Source organism: Balaenoptera borealis (assembly GCF_965194805.1).
Source record: "Balaenoptera borealis genome assembly, chromosome: 6".
Lineage (NCBI taxonomy): Eukaryota > Metazoa > Chordata > Mammalia > Artiodactyla > Balaenopteridae > Balaenoptera > Balaenoptera borealis.
In genome coordinates, this window is record NC_138863.1 from 66,782,922 (window position 1) to 66,800,896 (window position 17,975).

A 17,975-nucleotide genomic window follows, 5' to 3' on the forward strand; every position below is an offset into this window, starting at 1 on the left:
TAACATGGAAATATGCAATGCATCTCTAAGATCCCTGCTGATTTTTTGGTTAGGTATCAGAGCCAAGAAGTTGAAAGGATGCTTGCATTTACGGCTGGTGAAGACTACAGAGAAAGCCTTTACTAAAGTGTGAGTTGGCTTTCCCCCAAACATTACATTACCCTTGAATGGAAAATTGATCGGATGACATATGGTGATAACATCTGCCACCCATGGATAAAGCCGTAGTGCCATGTGGGTGGTAATGGAAGCTGTAATAGTGAGGGTGGAGAATTTAATGACAGCATGTAACACTGAGGAAAGTAACAGCAATCTGAAAGAAAGGAACAATTGCTGTAAATCTTAGTGAAGGGTACTACAGGACTATACATCCTATTCTTCTGTAGTCATCTCAGAGGGAATGATGGAAATGAAAGATGCTTTGTCATTTTATTCCCTCCAAGCTGATCTCAGCTGTAACCCCCAGGGAGGCATTTCTCCCAGATAGTGTTTGGGTAGGCACTCTTTCCTTATCAGTACATAGATATTTATTACAAATCTGGCATGATCACAGGAAGAAATTGTACCAATTCAGGGTTATTTATATATTTAAAAGACAAAAATGAGGGCCAACACATTACCTCTAAAGGTTTCTTAAAAATATATTATTTAAATATGAATTTCTGGGAAGCAAAAGAAAACAAGTAGCAAAATAATAACGTTTCATAAATGATATATGTTCATTTGTTTTGTCCTACTCATACAGGAAGAAAAGATGTAGTGCCTACAGCTGCACATTGCAAACAGAAGAGTTTTATTTGCAAAAAAGCAAAAAGAACAAGAAAAATCTTGCCATGGTTATCTGATAATGTGAGGTTTGGCCAAAGTTTCCCATGGAATTCAAATATGTGAAATGGTAGCAGGTGCCTCGAGAGACTTGGCCAGTAAAACATTTTCAGGTGAATTTTCTGTTTCTCAAAATGGTCTTAAAAATCCTAATAGGGTTTTTTAAAGTGTTCTTGATTAGTTCAAAGGTAGTTCTATGTTTCCTTAAATTTCGAAGAATAACATTTGGTTTTCCTCTTTCCTAAAGTAATAGAATCCAGCAGCTGGTTCACAGAGCAGCTCTGACACTCAGCAGACCCTAAACTGACTCCTTAGGGCAATCCATGGGGGGAATGGAATGCCCGGGCCATTTTTTTCATCCAGTTTGAACTTTTTTATTCATTTTAAACCAGTCCAGGTGAAATCACTGCATTTCCTGACCACTCACACACACACAGAATTCTGAAGTGTTTTCACTCTCCCAGTTTTTCTCCCTGTCTCCATTTGCAGGAACAAAAATGACATCAAGATTTTAAGTTCTGATCTTACCAAAGAGGAGGCTGTAACGTTGAGACAGGAGGGAAGGCGGCAGGGCACAATCGTTAAGAGAATGACACAGCCGTTGAGAAAAACAGGACATGACAAAAACGGGTTAGAACCTACTAGCCTCAAGATGGCGGAAGATTTGACTTCCCTAGACCCTGACCCTCATTATGCACTCATTGCAATAAATTAGCATATGCTAAATGACACACCCACAAGCACCATGACAGTTCCAAGGCTGACCAAAAAAGGCCAAAAACTGGGTGGTGGCCCAATTCCTGGAAATCCCCGCCCCTTCTCCAAACTAGTTAGAATAGAATTTCCTCCCACTCATTAGCATATGAAAATACTCAGCCCATAAAAACTAACCACCCCATATTTCCCACTCTTGCCTTCCGAAACAGACTGCATTCTGCCTATGGAATGTGTAGCTATCAAAATAAACTCGCTTTCGCTTTACTACGGCTCGCTCTTTAATTCTTTCCTGCGCAAAGCCAGGGACCCTCACTTGGCAGCTCCTCCCAGGAACTCACCCGAGATCACACCCCTTTCTCCTGCAACAACGTGATTACTATTATTTTTGTTATTGTTATTATTATTTTCTGATAAAGATCAGTCTGCAGTTGTGAACTTATTTGAAGCAAAGGATTAAGAATAAACGTAAGTTTATAAAAGGATAAAAATGAATAATATTTTATGATATTTTTGTCACCTAAATATTTGAAGCAAATAACATTCAGAGGCATATATAATTAGCTTTAAAATGTCTCAGCATCCTACCTTTGTTTCGTGAATTTCAGGAAAAATTCTTCTGGATTAAGGTACATACATTCGCTTCAAGAGGAATAACAGAAGTTAAAATGTTCAAAGGTCTCTCAGATAAAAGAACTAGATATACCAGAGAAATCGTAGAGAAAACAGGAATAAAGGTAACTGTTGGCTAGTTGTGAAGATAAAAACACACCTTAAAATCATGGCAACAGGGTATAAATAAGCAAAGTCCTAGGCCATTATCAGTCTCCTGACCCTCCACCTGACATGGATCCCAGACTAACCTCTTGGTCCTCTTTGCTTTTGCCATACTCATCTGGTTCAAACAACTATAAAAAGGGGTCTTTACCCTGCCTCTAACTTCTAGGCCTTTCCTTAAGGTAGGTTACCAAATGACTGTGCATGTTAAATATGGGCATTTTATGAGATCCTTAGTTCTAGATTCCTTCCTTTTCCCATTCCCTTCACTTCCACTAGGAGGGTCCTGATATAATAAATCTGTCCATAGTTAGACAACACTCCTCATTTTTCTTTATTAATGTTTCTATCTGTGCACCTTCTTCCAACCAAAACAGGATCTTGGATTGGAAATTCTGAGAGTTCCTCTGGAAAACCTGATTAAAACAATCTTTTTTCTTCAGTCTGCCAAGGCATACATTTTATGAGCTTCTTAGATAATTGGGCCTGAGAAATAACTTTTTTGGCAAAGAGTAAATTGATCTCAGGCCAATACTGGGCCTCTAGGAAAGGTTGCTTAAAAAGGAAATTCCAAGAGAGTAATAATGTCGGAGTGGCCTGTGACCAAATAAGCATGTTCCCCTTTTAAACGCCATTACTAGCATCGAAAAATATGTATTTTTCTACAGATGAAAACACTATTATGTCATGGTTTCCTCCTGTTTTAAGGCTTCGAGCTCAAATTATGGAAGGAGGAAAAAACTCCATTTTCATGAGATGTTGCCCAGTGTATTCCATCCTCTACTTTAAATTCTGATGTGTGAAACAAACATTCATACCCAGATAGCTCCCTAGTTACCACGCAGGTGCAGCTGCCAAACATAGCACGATTGCAACCAGTTTTGACACCAGCCATTTGTGCTTGAAGAAATGTCTGATTTTTTGCTTCCCTCACATGGTTTCCCACTCCTGTAGCAAGCAGGGGCTTTTATTGTAGCACTCATTTGGGGTCAAACTACATACATTTTTGGGAACCCACCAACAGAAATGTTAATGATATGCAGAGCTGGCCTTTCCTAAGATGGCATTGCATCAGCCAAACTTCATTTCCTGGGGACGTTGCTAAGACAATTCATAACTCTTGCCAAATTTCATTAATGTGCTGAGTAGACCTGACATTATCATATGGGTGTTTGTCAAGAGCCAAATCTCTGTACATACATATTGATCATCTCCTTTTGGTGTGTTTTTCCCGACTACTAATTTCCATAAAAATAGAAAGTTTGAGGAGTCTCAGCAATGTGTATTCCCTTTCAACAATATCCATCACAATATTTTTATGTACTTTCTCACTTGAAAGTCAAATAACTCACCATTCCCAAGAGACAGCCTCATGATTTAAGGCAGACTCTGCATCCTCTGCTGGTCTTGGGTCCTCAGTTGTTATAGGTCATAAAATCTACCTCTGTGAAAAACAGATTTCTTTTCAAAAGTTGGCAAACTGGACACTTCCACCTCCATGTGTCTCACAAGCTGCATACCTGTCCTGGCTGATCACTTGCTGTGGCTTTTGTTTGTTTTCCGGAATTTCAAGTTTATCAGTACTTTGTACTTATGGAATATTCTCTCATTTCCACGCATCCATATATTTTATTTCCTCTGCTCTCTTCCATTGAAAAACATGGCAAAATTCCACTTAGCTGTAGAGCCTCAGACCAAATATTGCCTGGTTTACAGCTTTTCCCATTTCTTTCAGGGAGACTTGGGCAGTCTGTTTTCCCTCTGTCCTCATCTCCATTATAGAAATGCTCTTTTGTGTGGTAATGGTTTGTTTCATGCCTGATTCATGCAAGGTGGGCATATATGGCTGTCAAATATTTTTTGAATTTGACTCACTGGGAAAAAAAAAAAAAGACTTTTGTTAAAACAAGTATCCTACTTATGCCCAGATTCCAACGTAGAAAAAAAAAAACACACACACACAACAATAAAGTGCCTCCTTTTAAGAAAATCTGGGAAGTGGAGTAACGTACACATTTTCCATGGATAGGCCTCATCATGTTTGTTATGGACTGAAAGTTTGTGTCTCCCCCAAATTCATATGTTGAAATTTTAACCATTTAATTCAGTAGATGGGGCCTTTGAAAGGTGATTAGGTCATGAGGGTGGAGCCCTTATGAATGGGATTATTTCCCTAATAAAAGAGAACTCAGAGAGCTCTCTTGTTCCTTCCACCAGGAAGCAGGCTCTCAGCAGACACTGAATCTGCTTGTGCCTTGATCTTGGACTTCCCAGCCTCCAGAACTGTGGGAAATAATTTTTTGTTGCTGTCTATAAGCCACCCAGTCTGTAGTATTTGGTTATACTAGTCTGAACGTCCTAAGACAAAAGTTTATACTATAACATATATTAACCTTCAGGTAATATTTTTAAAATTATAGGCCAAAAATATTACTAATGCAAACACTGGACATTCCAGATGAATGAGGTTAGCCAAAAATTTTACAACCAACCAAATATGTAATGAAGATAAGCTAAAAGTAATTAAAATTTAAAAGTAATAAATAACTTCAAATAAAAATCCCAGACAACTCGACATACTTATAACAAAATCTTCACAAAAACTGAAGAAGTTTCAAATATGTCTTTGTGCTTATGTGCAGTAGGATTGCAAAACTGCCAAGTGTTTTGAGGTAAATAGAACTTTTGGAAGCTTAAAATTACTGAGCGGATTCTCAAAGTGCCCAGGAAAAGGACAAACATTCCTAACATTGCCTATGGTCCAGCACAGTCTGGCTTCTAATACTTCACAGATTTCATTAGATTTCATGCCAGTTCCTCCTGGCTAGAGGTGTCTCAGCCATTTGGGATTTCCTTTAATTTCCTCTGCCTCACAGTCTTGTCCTCTGTCTATGAATACTTTACTTAACCTCTAACGGCTTTTCCATTACACGCACCGATTTAAAGCTTGTTAATACTTCAGAAAGGAGCTCAAATCTAACTTATTCAGAGATGTTTTCTCCCACCCTGTCAGATTATATCTTGTTTCCCATGGTAGTTTTGTTCTAATGTCCTGTATTTGCACTTCCGAGTGCCTATTACTATTTGTGTTTATATATTTGTATGATGATTTAGTTAGTATCTGTCTCCCTAATTAGACTGTAAGCTCCATGAGGTCAGGGGAGGTGTTTGATTTGCTCATCATTCAATCCCCAACATCTAGTACAATGTAACTAAAGCATGGGCTCCAGATCCGGACCCTGATTCCAGTCCTGGCTCTATGATGTAAACCTCCCTAAGCTTTAGTTTCTTCTTTTGTATAATGGGTTTAATAATAATACCTTCTTTGTAGGGTTTTTTTGTGTATATTTAAAGATACAATATTTGTATTTATTTATACATACGTATATTTAGTACAGTGCATGTAACATTAGTAAATAAATGCTAGATATTTTTAAAATAAATATTTGCTGAAAGGATATGTAATAAAAATCGATATAGAGACTTCAGTACATATTAGTAGTGTGCCGATTTTAGTTTATGGATACTCAATTTAAGGAACTCTTGATAACTCAGTTCTGAGTTTGAAATCTGACCCTTGGGTATATATGAAAGGGAAAACCCATGGAAGTTTCTATCATTTTTCCACCAGATGGAAGGAAACAGGTTAGCATGTAGCTTAGCCCTGGAAGCTTCTTAAAGGCAGAAACTAGGGAATTCTCTGGCAGTCTAGTGGTTAAGACTCTGCACTTCCACTGCAGGGGGCACGGGTTGAATCCCTGGTCAGGAAATAAGATCCCACATGCCGTGCAGCCAAAAGAAAAAAAAATCCTATTAAAGGCAGAAACTTTTATTCATCATCAGGTCTTCATTGTTTAGCACTGTGCCAGATGTGTAAAAAGGTGTTCCAAAATATAATTGAATAAATCACACTACTTCATATCGACTTACATTCAGGTCCAAGACCAAATGTATAGTTTTATTTCTATCAGTTTATCTCGATTTATAGGAAATGGGAGATTTGTTCAATGAGGGTAAGTCGGTAAAAGGGGTTATTGTATCGACTACTTCAATAACTTAAAACAAATCCTCCTAAACTTTGAACTGATGAAACAGTCTAAATGCTTACATTCTTTTCAAAGTTCACAGAAAGGCAAAAACTACTAAACCACATGAATCAGTTACAATGGGCAGCAAACTGAATATAAGGTGTACATTGAATATAATACTGTATTCTGAAAACAGATTTTCTTTTTCCAGAAATGAGAATAAACACACCTAATAGGAAGAACTTAATAACAGAAGTGTACACTTAATCACACAAGCAGTATCTGGTGCATATTAAGCAGTCTGTGAAGACCCACTGAGTTAAGGAACAGAATGTGTTTATTTTGACCTCTCTTTTAAAATGTTTAGGTCTTGATGTTACAGCAGTAGTGAACAGTAACACAGCTTGAGCAAGTACAGCCCTAAAGAGTAAAACAGTGTGAGCACAATTTGCACAGTACCCAAGGTAAAAGCAGACACGTTTAGCACAGAAAGCATAGTTGAAAGTCGCCACCTACTAACTTCTTCTGGAATCATTCAGACAAGCCCACTTAGGGAAAAAAGAAAGAAAAAGAAAGAAAGAAAATGTCTGGCATTAGAAGTGCAAGGCTTGCAAATAAATATTAACCAATTCCCACCTAGCTGGGTTTTTTCCTTATTGTTTTTATAGGGCGGGAGACTGAGAAACAAAAAACTGAATTTTGTACTTATACAAAATCATGTACATGTACACACATATACCAAGCACACATATTTGTTTCTGTGCTAAGTCAAGATCAGTGGTGTTTTCTATTTAGCAATATGCCTGAGAAAGAAACCATTTCTGATAAAGGTAATACAAGGATCGATACAGCATTCCTTGAACACAGTATCTTTTTGAGGAAACTTAAATAGTGTGAGGGAGTGGGGAGCGTGTATCCTAGTGAGAAGGGATAGAAGTTTTCTTGCTTTATTCCTTCACTTGCTGGGTAGATGCAGACAAAGCTATAAGGCTTGACCAGGCTATCTAAACAGCTCTGTCAAAGAAAAGCAACCACTTTCCTATTACTACTTGACTATTATGGAAAGTGTGTAGAGAGTGAGCTGTCGGAGCATCACGTCATTATTTTCTTTCAAAAGCCAAACAACGTATTCCATAAGCACATGGTGGATATCAACAGAAACTGAAATCATATATTCATAACCCAACAGGATTTATTTCATTTTGGGCCTAATGACTTCATTAGTTTGCCAGGTAGGAAAGAATTAAAAGAGAGAGGGAATAAAATCAGAGGAAGACAAAAATTATAAGAATGTACAGTGCTTAGAATAAACAGATCAAAAGCATATTGATATTCCATTGTATATATGTACCACATCTTCTTTATCCATTCATCTGTCGATGGACATTTAGCCATGAAAAGAAACGAAACTGAGTTATTTGTAGTGAGGTGGATGGACCTAGAGTCTGTCATACAGAGTGAAGTAAGTCAGAAAGAGAAAAACAAATACCATATGCTAACACATATATATGGAATCTAAAAAAAAAAAAAAAAAAATGGTTCTGATGAACCTAGGGACAGGACAGGAATAAAGACACAGACGTAGAGAATGGACTTGAGGACACGGGGAGTGGGAAGGGTAAGCTGGGACAAAGTGAGAGAGTGGCATGGATATATATACACTACCAAATGTAAAATAGCTAGCTAGTGGGAAGCAGCCGCATAGCACAGGGAGATCAGCTCTGAGCTTTGTGACCACCTAGAGGGGTGGGATAGGGAGGGTGGGAGGGAGGGAGACGCAAGAGGGTGGGGGATATGGGGATGTATGTATGCATATAGCTGATACACTTTGTTGTGCAGCAGAAACTAACACAACATTGTAAAGCAATTATACTTCAATAAAGATGTTTAAAAAAAAAAGTATATTGATAAAAGCCATATGGAAATACTAGCAGGAAGCATGGTTTCCTCATAATTGTTCAGTTCAATAAAATATGTTTAATCGTTTTACAGAGTTAAACATGTATTATTTACTCATTCATTCAACTGACATGAAGAATCATGGATTATATTTCTGAAAAAGAGGAAGTTTCATTTATAAAACAGAAAATAAACTCCTGGTGCTTTTATGGACCAGGAACTTTAAAAGCATGATCTCATTTAATTCCAATGACACATCAAGGTAGATATCATGACCTCCAATTTACAGGTGGAAAAATGAGATCAGAGAAATTAAATAAATGGCATGAACCAACCCAGTAAGGAATAAGAACACAGAAACATCTGGTCTCAAGAATGTATCACTAACATCTTTGAAAACCTTGAAATCTATAAAGTCTCTTGCCAGTAAATGACATACACACAATATTTTGTACACAATATGTGTCCGCTGATCCCCCCCAGCTCCACACACAGTCAGATAAGAAACCTGTGCCATTTCAGGCTTCATAGGAGTGAATACTCACATCGAGTAAGTCACCATTTTTCTTCCTTAGAATTGAAAACTTAGTGGTAAATATAGATATTCATATCAAGTACTTGGATAAAGATGGCTTACTCTAAGATTTTTTTTTTGAAGTTTGAACAATTATTTCAAAGGAAAATATTAAAATGGTTTCAGTAAGATTTGGTAATGTCATACCCATTAATATAAAACATGGGAAAAATACATTAAGGCTCACCTCTTTTTTCAACATATTAGGATCTCAAGCCTATAGTATCAATGTTCGACTATATGGAACTTAATAAATAATAGAATACTATTATGCCATTTAAGTGATTATATATTCACAGTAACAAATGTATTTATTGACATGAAAAGAATTCATAATATGTACTTTATGAGTCAACTCTTTAGTGCCTGTATATGTGTGTGTATAAGAAGAATTTTAGAAGGATGTATCAAAATGTTTGTAATTTTATTTTTGAAGGCAAGATCGTGTCATGTAGGTTTTTTTCCCTTTTTCTTTTGCTTATTTGCATTTTACAATTTCTATAGAGTAAATATACACTATATACAATTACATAATAAGTTAGCATAGTACATCATCACTCAAATGTCAAAACTTCACGGATATTAAAAATCATTTGGTTAAAGCCAGAAGTTCCTTGTATGACTTGGAATCATTTCAACACACAGATACTCCATTAGGTTGGAGGAGAAATAAGATTCTTTTGCCAGGAAACTGAAGGCGCCTTTCCTGCTACTGTGCTCTGCTAAAAAAAAAAACCTTAATCCTGACTCAAGAGTGGGGTGACATCTAGTGAAATGTTTCTGCAGACAATTGCCGGGTTATCTCCTCTATGGCTCCCTCTCCTGCCTCTCTTCTTTCAGTACACAGTCCTCAATAACTGTTCTTTTACAAAGCATGCATGTTTCCTCAATATAGAGAAGGAAAGATTTGAGTCATGCATATGCATATAAGAGACTCCTCATTTTGTGGACCTTGGCAAGAGAGAGCTGTTCAGTTTGCCATGTAAATAACACACACTCTTTTCTGTGGAAAACAATGGTAGAGCTTCAGACTTTGGATCATGATTCATGTAGCTTCTCATCTGTTAGTACTTAATAAGATGACTCCATATTTGCTAAGGCTTAAGACAGGCAGGAAGTCAGTGTCTACAGTCAATCAGCAGGTCACAGACCAACTCTCCCATCACCAACAAGCTTGAGTTTTGGAGAACAGACAACTGTCCCTGTGGAGTGCCCACAGAGGCAAAACCAAGTACCTTAATCCTTGGGTCAAGACAGATAAATTAGTGATCAGTACTGAAGTTCAAGACTGGACTAGCACGACCTGCGACTGAATGCTAAGCTATAGATTAGTGAGATGGAAACTGTTGTCTAAAGTCAGGATTCGTCCTAAAGAACAAGGTAGATAGTGGTCAAGTGAGAAAAATATTGCAGGCAGAGCTTGGCATTATATGAAATGGTCCTCTGTAATGCTCTTACATAATTGTCTAGTCCCTTTACACCTTAATTTAAAAATTATCAGGATCCGATTTAAAGGCTTTCCATGGGATAAATTATTGATATAAGTTTGAGATCATGACTCTTCTGGGTTTTAGAGAAACTTAAACAACCTTGGCCAACCGTAAGCTGAGATTTGAGCACTAGATATTGTGTGGCATCATTCTTGTACTAAAAAAAACTGAGATCCACTAAAGTACAAAATTCAGAGGGTAGAATGGGGCTGGGAAGTGGTAAAAGAGCAAAGGGTTGGAGTCACATGACAAAGCCCGCTTGTCATCCTAAAGAAGCGTTATCATATGTTATCAATATTTGCCCTAAAACATAAGGTTGGCTAAAGATCCTATAACACTGGAGATTCAGATTCAGATTCTAGTCAATAAATATCAAAAGAGTAGAACAAACAGCTTGCACACTTGCATAAAAATAGACAGTAAACCATCATACTCAAAAATCTGGAAATTAAATAAAATTGCCTTAAAGCAAACTGAAGGTACCAGTATGTACCCATTAAACTAGCAAAAGCAGTGAAGATCCATTGGTGACAGGTTAGGGTGAAAAAGGTACACATATATTTTAAATGACATTGTAAATTGGTTCAGATTTCTGCAGAGCCATTTGTGACAAAAGCTATACAATGCTTTCTTTCCTTTGACTTAGTAATTGCACTTTGGGGAATATACTCCCAGAAAATAATCTAAAAGCAAACAAGTAATTTTTTCCAAGTTGTTCATGCAAAGCTGTTTATGAAAAGGAAACTTTGAAAATAACTCAAATGTCCAACAATAAGCGATAGTCCAAGGAAACTAGTGTTTAATACCATAGAATGCTAGCTGGCCTGTTAAGTTGTATGGACTACCTTAATACAGGCCCATCTTTATAGCAAATAATTAAGTGAAGTAAGAACAAGATCTATATGTGAAATTTGGTTAGAATCATATAAATACATATGCGTGTGCATGAAGGGCCATCAGAAGAGATTGAAGTGAGAGGAGGGAGTGAATTCAGATTTCTTGATATATTGAGGACTTCTGTATTTCCATAATTCCAAGATATTTACAGAATTCATATCTTTTAATCTCAGATCAATCTTATGAGGCAGATATTATTTATCCAATTCCTACTCAAGAAATCAATTGAGTAGCTTGTCCACAGTCACATTGATGGACAAGTGACAAAGTTGGAATTTGAATACTGTCTGGGATTTCAAAATCCATGGCTTTTCAGTACATCATGTAGAACACATTCTTCTGAAGTTCTTTTTAAAAAACACTAATCTCATCACATGACCCTCCAAGGGGGATTGATTGGTTGAATAATTTTGAAAACATGTTAAAATATATCCTCCTAAAGTTAATTGGCATAAGCTTTTGAATTTTTGGAGCAATTAAGCCAGTTTGCATTTACTTAAGACAGCATTTCCCAATCTAGTAAATTCTGTGTGTGTGTGTGTGTGTGTGTGTGTCTGTGTGTGTTTACATTGGTACATGAGTGTATGGGCAACTGCTAACAAACCATAGAAGCCTAGGTCTGCAGAACACAGTTTCGGAAATACCGATTTAAAGTTTTGTGTTCACTAGATATATCCTTTTGACGTTAAGTATTAAAACTTAAAATATTAAAATATATAAAAGTTGGTTATCTGTACTGTGTAAATCTCTATCTGTAGGCTCTCAGAGGATTAAATGTAAATTAGGGAATTACTCAGAGCTTAAACGGAAATAAATGTATATATCCACATTTTCTCTCTTCCTTAAAGTGATAAGTGGCAACTCTAAATATTGGCACAGAAAATTACTAAGGAATCTTTTAACAGAAGCAAGTTTGTGGCAATTTGTCCCAGTTATCCTGTAGGTAAGGATAATAAGAATTTCGATGTTCTGAAGGTCCAAATATTAACTGTCAGAGTGGACATTTAGGAAGAAGTAGAAGGTGAGGATTCTGAGTCCATAAGATGGCATGTGCCGGAAACAACACTGACCCAGCACCTTGGGAGATGATTGTGTTGATGAACTTAAATAAACAAACACTAAGAGCTGTAACCCTCTGAGGTCAAGTCTGGTCAGGAATGAACTTCTCACCACTGAGTGTGATTCAGAGGATTGATGTTTTTCCCAAACCCATCACTTTAAGGCCTGTGCCAGTGGCCATACTAGAGCATTCAGCCTCCCTCTTTGCCCCTTACCTTGTGTTTAAGAATTGCTTTGACAACCAGCCAGCTCTTAAACTAAACCATCACAGACATCACAGATAGATGGCTGGCTGGGATATTTGGTTAAATACATAATCTCCATCAGCCTTTCATGACCCTATAACTTCTTGTATTGCAAATAAACATATGTTCTAGGTAAAACAAGTGATTTGTTTTGCAAATGTAACTTTAAGACAGGTTTCAAATGACTATTCTCCTCCCTGCCAGCCAGAGTTCAGCCTTCTATGCAGAATTCTGGTGCTCTCTGGAATGCTCTTACATTTTCTGTTAGGTGAACTCTACTACAACCTTGTCCCTGAGCATGTCCAGCAAGTGGTGCTTCGTTCTGTCAATGTCCTAATCTCCTCTACTGCTTTGAGTCCCCAGAGAACTAAAAGGACTTTAGTCTTATTGACACAAGCCACTTTATCTGGAAACTGCCATGCGGGCCAGGGAAATAGACACTGATAGGGAATCATGAACTCAATCAGCTTTGGCACTTAAGATGCAATTAACTAAGGCTCTCGGTTCCCTCTTCAGTAGTCGGCACATCACTATGGGACTGAGATGGATTTGTCCCTCCTCTTTAGTTACTGATGCTGGACATCCTGGGATGCATGACAAGGACTGATCTGAGCACTTAGAGGAGAATTTACCTACTTCTGGACCCCTTGTTATTTCCACCATATATCAGTACCACTGGAGATGGTACTTATCTCAGTGGAGCTGCACTGGGATAAGATATCTGTATGCTCACCTCCCAGATCAATTCAATCATAATTCTTTGTTGGGCACTGGTTTTGTTTTTTGTTTTGTTTTTTTAAGTTTCCTGGATGATCTGGGCTGAGGAACACTGATGTAGAGTCTTTTTATTAAACATTTGAAGTGTGCTTTGTGATGTATTTTGTGATTTAGGCCTTTCTTAATCTTTGCAGCCATACTCTCATCTTCAGATTTTAACCATTTCTGGTCTGGTTGATCCTGTTTCCAATCTTGGGTAGTTTGTGAGACAAGGAGCAATGCATGATGGGCCATTTTAATATAAAATCTCTTCGGTGGACAAAATTTTATCTAAGGATATAGAGACCTTACTTTTTATAAGGAAGGTCTGGTTGATTTTACCAATGGTCTATTGGAATTTTCTTGAGACTTTAGGGAAAAAACACTTTAAATGCAGAAAACAAAATGCAATATAATAATATAAATGCAGGGAGAGAAATTATTCTTGCAATTTTGGTAGATAATTTTCTCTTTCTCTAAATTACAAATCCTAAATCCTAAAGCATTCATCAAAATAATAATCTAATAGAAGTAATATAAAATATATCAATTTCCTTGCATTAGCGAAACTTTAACTGAAATTCAGAGACTGCTATGTTATTCTGCACAAAAGAACTTGGAGTTATTTAAAAAATGCAGTGAACACAAATTAAGCATTATTACTCTACCTTGCCTCTCAGATGTTGGGCCATATCACCTACTCAAACAAAGCCTTGTTGCCACTTTCTAATCCACAAAACAAATGCCTTCTTGCTTCCATGATCAAAGATATACAACAGTTTCCGGACACTCCATCCCCACAGAGTACATGCTTGCAAACTTCCTTCCTGACTTGTTTAGAAAATCTCTCTATCAAGGCACCAACACTTATGGTTGATGAGCTGAAGTTTCTGTCTAAGATCCAGGATGGTCTTAAGGCAAGTTTTCATATTAGTCTGAACTTTAGTTTCCTCAGCTATGAAACGAGTTTGGTCTAACCACATTTTGCGACCTCGTAGCTCATGGACTAATTTTGGCCTGAGGATATGTTTTATTGGACAAAAAGTACTTTTTTTGTGTGCATCAGTTGCCAGCATTTAAAAGAGAGGATGTTACTGGACAGCTACATGTAAAAAAAAAAAACTAGAAAATTTTCTCACACCATATACAAATATAAACTCAAAATGGACTAAAGACTTAAATGTAAGACCTGAAACCATAAAATTCCAATAAAAAAAATAGGCAGTATAGTCTTTGACATCAGTCTTAGCAATATTTATTTGGATCTGTCTCATCAGCGAAGGCAAGAAAAGCAAAAATAAACAAATGGGACCTAATTAAACTTCAAAGCTTTTTCACAGTAAAGGAAACCATCAATAAAATCAAAAGGGAATTTCCTCCATTTCTACTGAATGGAAGAAGATATTTACAAATGATATGTCTGATACAGGGTTAATATCCAAAACATATAAAGAACTCATACAACCCAATATCAAAGAAACCACCCAATTAATAAGTGGCAGAGGACCTGAATAGGTATTTTTCCAAAGAAGACATACAGATGGCCAACAGGCACATGAAAAGATGCTCAACATCACTAATCATCAGGGAAATGCAAATCAAAACCACAGTGAAATATTACCTTCCACCTGTCAGAATGGTTATTGTCAAAAGGACAAGAAATAACAAGTCTTGGTGAGGTTATGGAAAAAAGGGGACCAATGTATATTGGTATAGCCACTATGGAAAACAGTATGAAGTTTCCTCAAAAACCTAAAAATAGAACTAACCATACAATCTAGCAATTCCACTCCTGGATATTTATCCAAAAAGTGAAAACAGTAATTTGAAAAGATATATATGTACTTCTATGTTCATAGCAGCATTATTTATAATAGCCAAACTATGGAAGCAACCTAAGTGTCCATCAATAAATAAATGGATAAAGAAGATGTGGTGTATATGTACATATATAAAATAGAATATTACTTTGCCGTAAAAAAGAATGAAATCTTGCCATTTGTGACAACATGGATGGACCTGGAGGGTATTATGCTTAGTGAAATAAGTCAGACAGAGAAAGACAAATACTGTATGTTTTCACATATATGCGGAATCTGAAAAACAAAACAAGGAACAGATATAACAAAACAGAAACAGACTCACAGATACAGAGAACAAACTAGTGGTTATCATAGGGGAAAGCGGTGGGGGAAGGGACAAAATAGGTGAAGGGGATTAAGAGGTACAAACTGCCAATTATAAAATAAATGAGCAACAGGGATATAATGTACAGCACAAGGAATATAGCCAATATTTTATATAAACCTTGTATGGTATGTAATCTACAAAAATATCGAATCACTATGTTGTACCCCTGAAACTAATACAATATTGTAGGTCAACAATACTTCAATTTTTTTTTTAAGTTTAAAAAAATAAAATTAAAATTGGGATGTTTATATAAAAATCCATTTTTGAATTTTCTTGAAGGAATTGGCAGAGCTGGCCTACATTCTCTCTTGGCAATAACCGCCTGGAGCTGAGTATTCACTACCTCCTTTGGACGGGGCTTGTGTTTTCCAAGACAACACAGTCCTTGGCAAGTCCACTGCACCCATTGCCCAGCTCCAGGGGGCACTGGAGACTGTAACCTAATAGTCTCTTAGGTCCCTTTCAGCTCTGAAATCCTATGATTCTTCTTTTCCTAAAAGACCAACCCAAAGAGGAGAGGATGAGAGGTGGGTGGAAAGGAATTGAACAGGATGAGGAGAAAGGGGAGTCTTTTCTTCCACTTCCTGATTGGGTGTGGATGTATAATTTCTCTAGAATAAACAGACTTCATCACTTCAAAAATTTTATCCATAATTTCAGAGGGGCTGGAGGGTGAGGAAAACATACAAACACCACTGTTGTGTTTACCAGGTGTCGTAGAACTGAGAGGAACATCAAGGCAGAAAGGTAGCTACTGAATTTCACTTTTGTTGTTATTTTAAAGCATAGTTTCCTTTCAGATTATGAAAATAATATTAATTTTAGAATCTGGAAATTTCAGAAATCTAGAAAGCAATACCAGATTGACATTCGTTCAACTGAAATCTACAGGAGGATAAAATATTTTATTTCAATTGATTATAACAAGGATTTATTGTGCACCTATGTTTGTGGTAGGTACTACAAGGGATACAAAGATAAACCAAAGAAATAATACTGAACTTTAGGAGGCACATAATCTACAAGGAGGAAAGAATAAAAATACACACACCACTGATGCATTGCAATAAGATACAACTGGTAGAAGAAAAATACCAAATATAATTATTTCAAGGTCTATATTTCAGAGAAAGTTGCCAATGAAAGAATATAAAGACTTTTTTATTTTCCAGGACAAAGAAAAAAGAAAATATTTTCAAATTTTCATTGAGTTATAACCAAATCAAAAAATAAAGAATCAATTAAAATGGAATAATTACCTATCAATGTAATGCATATACATGATTATATTTAATCAAAAATATTTCAAGGCAAAAACTTTTAAAGTATTGCAAAAACAAGTAGAAAATAGAGCCCATCCCTAATTACTTTTGTAGTAGAAGAAATGCAGTTATATTTCACAGTTTACTGAATGAACATTATACTTTGACCCTGACTTCATGAGACCTAGAACTGAAAGTAATTACCATAATTTAAAATACCTCTGTTTGAAAGATTTTCATTCTCATATAGTTCATAAACCAACCAGAACAGGTTTTCAGTATGTTATGAATAATAATCGAGAGAAAAATTGTCATGTCCAGACATATATTGGTAGAAAAAAAAACCAAAATCTGTCTCCTGATTTAATTTAAAAATAATTGGTTCATTTTTCAAAGGACCTTAATTCTGAAAATGTTCTGCCATAGCATTTTTGTGTATGTAAAACCTAATGATACCCTAGATAACAAGTTCCCTAATGAAATTACCAACAATTAGATGCTACATACATTGCTTTCAAGTCTACAATGTTATTAAATTATCATTGCTTTGCAAATTAATACTTGCTTTCATTTCGTAGAATGACCAAGGGGAAAATAGTTTCAAAATGAGTATAAAACAGTAACTATGAATCACCAAAATTTGTGGCTTTTTTTCCTTAGAGTCATTTTCTCCTACATGAAAAATATGGTTTATAAGAATAAGAAAACATTTCTCCCAGCTTTTTATAGTTTTAAAGACTGATATATTTACCGCAGGCTCTTTATTTGTCTAGAAAATTTAGTGGAAACAGCATACAGTCCACTGAATAAAGCATGTATAATAAATGTGATTGCACAGATTTACTGCTGATTTATCAAATGTACAGTTGTCAACTAAATCAATTCATTTGATGGATCAACATTTTCATTACTAAGGAAAAAACATACACCTCTGAGCTGTATACTATTCTCTGCAGACCAAAAACCGTGGTTGTCATGGCAACTGCAAACCTTGCAGAGTCTGTCATGACCCAGTAACAGTATAATGGAAAACATCTGCTGGGAAATCAGACTAGCACAAGGTCTTTGGGAGGAAGTATTTGTGAGAACTTAACCTTAAAACATTTCCTCAATTCTGATCTCAGACTCCTCCAACACAATATTTAAAATGGTGCTATTCTTGCCAATCTTTGTAGCACATAACTTAAGGGAAACATAGAGAGAATGCATGAGGTTTTATTCATTGTCAATAATACAACTTTTAAGAAATTAATTCA

At 36.3% G+C, this 17,975-nt stretch overlaps 1 protein-coding gene across 6 annotated transcripts in view; it reads right to left on the reverse strand.

Moving 5' to 3' along the window:
- Positions 1–17,975, reverse strand: part of CSRNP3 (cysteine and serine rich nuclear protein 3) — a gene marked incomplete at its 5' end in the record, with an annotated part of 250,330 nt that overhangs the window by 193,887 nt on the left and 38,468 nt on the right. The window contains one exon of one of the 6 annotated variants that reach the window (XM_082395313.1): positions 3,669–4,190. The exons of the other annotated variants lie outside the window; for them this stretch is intronic. The remainder of the gene's footprint in view (positions 1–3,668; positions 4,191–17,975) is intronic. 6 annotated transcript variants of the gene reach the window in all.